A 1,956-nucleotide genomic window follows, 5' to 3' on the forward strand; every position below is an offset into this window, starting at 1 on the left:
AGAGGACAAAAGGGGGGGAAATCCCCAGCGCCGCTTGGGGGAGGGGGCGGTCGGGGGGGTGTCTGTGTGTGGCACAGTGTTAGAGGCACTTGCAGACCGCTCGCTTCCCGCAGGCTCCCAGGAGGGAGGTGCGGGCTCTGGGTCCGCAGGCTGATGCTGTCCGCCCCTCGTGATGCTCCAGGTGAAAAGAAAATTTAGTTGTCCGAGACGGACAATAGCCCATTCCAAAGGAAAAAAAAAAACCACCCCCCCCCCCCCCCCCCAACCCAACCAAAGCCCAAACCCAACCACCGCAACAGGACCCCCACCCGAGCCCCAAAGACTGGAGGCATCAGCCCGCTCGCCTGCAGAGCCGGCGAGGGGCCGGGACGGCGTGCGTGCCTCCTCGGCAGCGCTGTGCGCAGGCAGGGGCTGCCGCGGGCACTGTGAACCCGTCCCGCCGCGGTTCCCAGGGCCTCTCATCTGCCGGCAGTCGGGCGAGCGCCCTCGCCCAGCCTCCCCGGCCCGGGATCTCAGCCCTCTTTCATTCACGCATCTCTCGCTGGCACCGAGTACCAGCTGCGAGGTCGAACAAACACCAGTTGAGTGTCCCCTGGTAAACCTCCCGCTTTCCAAAGCATCCCGCAGCCGGTGGGAATGGTCCTAAATAACTCCACAACACCCCGCGCCGCCGAGACCTGGAAGCGTGGGCGGGAGGCGATTCCCACGACGGGGCCGGGGTCTGGCCAACAGGTGCTCGGGTTTGGCGGAGGGCGCCGGGGGAGCCCGGGGAGGCAGAGCCTCCGCTGCCAGAAAGCAGCCTGCTCCGGCGCCTCCGGCTTTACATGGCGTGGAAGCCGCAAACAATCGCAATGATATCTTTATTGCTAGGTTCATGTCCTGGGCTATAACATATCAATCCCTGTCGTGGTTCTCTCGGATGCACCTGGTATTTCAAACTTGTTCTTTTTGTGCTTCTGGGTCCTGGACTGCAGCTGCCTAAAGCGAGCAAAGAGAGAGGCCCTTACAATGTGTCCAAGACGTGTTGGCATGGTTTGCTTGTCTTTAATGTACCATTAACTATTGTCTTTACACAATATGGGAACTGTAAAGCATGACATGTGTTATAATAAAACACATTTTCAACGATACACTTGGACTGGGCGCTGGGATGCAAGCAAACAAACAGGCCCAAATCTTGTTTTGTCTCCCTCGCTAAGCCTACTGGCAATTAAACTTAAGACCACTGCTTTCCCCTGATCAGCCAATTAAATTTTATGTCTCCTAATTTTTCACATAGAAAAAAAGTCTCGGTGCCGGCCCCTAAAGACATTGATTTTCTTGCTATCACCTGGCGCTCAGACCTTAGTTCCATTTATCAAGAAGGGAAACGTCAGGCGTTACATAAAGTGACTCCGTTACCATAAGGCTCTCACCATCCTGCCCTATTGTTTTCCCTTGTTAATAACTCATTACCAGGATTTAACAAATCAACCATTACATATGTTTTGTGTCTCCATATTTTGATCCGTACGATTAAGCAGATGTTACGATTGAAAATTGAAAAGTCCAAGGCTACTCTCGTCTGAAAGAAAGAGGGCAGCCTCAAACAACGAGCTAACAATGAGATTCAGAAGATCTTCAGAAAAACATTTACGACCAATAAACAGACTCCAACCTGCTCCATTTCAACCATTGTGCGCCTTGGGGGAATAATTAAGTTGAATAGGAAGAGGTCCGCGGGGTTTTCAATGCCAAGCCCACAGGTGCGGGGTGGCACGATGAATGATCCGCCTGATTTTTGCCAGGCTCAAGGGCCCTTCTCCTGGCCGGGCGAGCAGATCCGAAATATTGTCATTTCTTTTAATTCACGGCGTTACTCTCAGGGCGAACAAAGGGGCGGGCGATGAATGGCCCCGGCTGCAGGCGAGGCGCGCCCGGCCGCCGCTGGCCTCGCCGGAGACCGCCCGGCGGGGA

Source organism: Haliaeetus leucocephalus, unplaced genomic scaffold (genome assembly GCF_000737465.1).
Source record: "Haliaeetus leucocephalus isolate CR32 unplaced genomic scaffold, Haliaeetus_leucocephalus-4.0 Scaffold0, whole genome shotgun sequence".
Classification (NCBI taxonomy): domain Eukaryota; kingdom Metazoa; phylum Chordata; class Aves; order Accipitriformes; family Accipitridae; genus Haliaeetus; species Haliaeetus leucocephalus.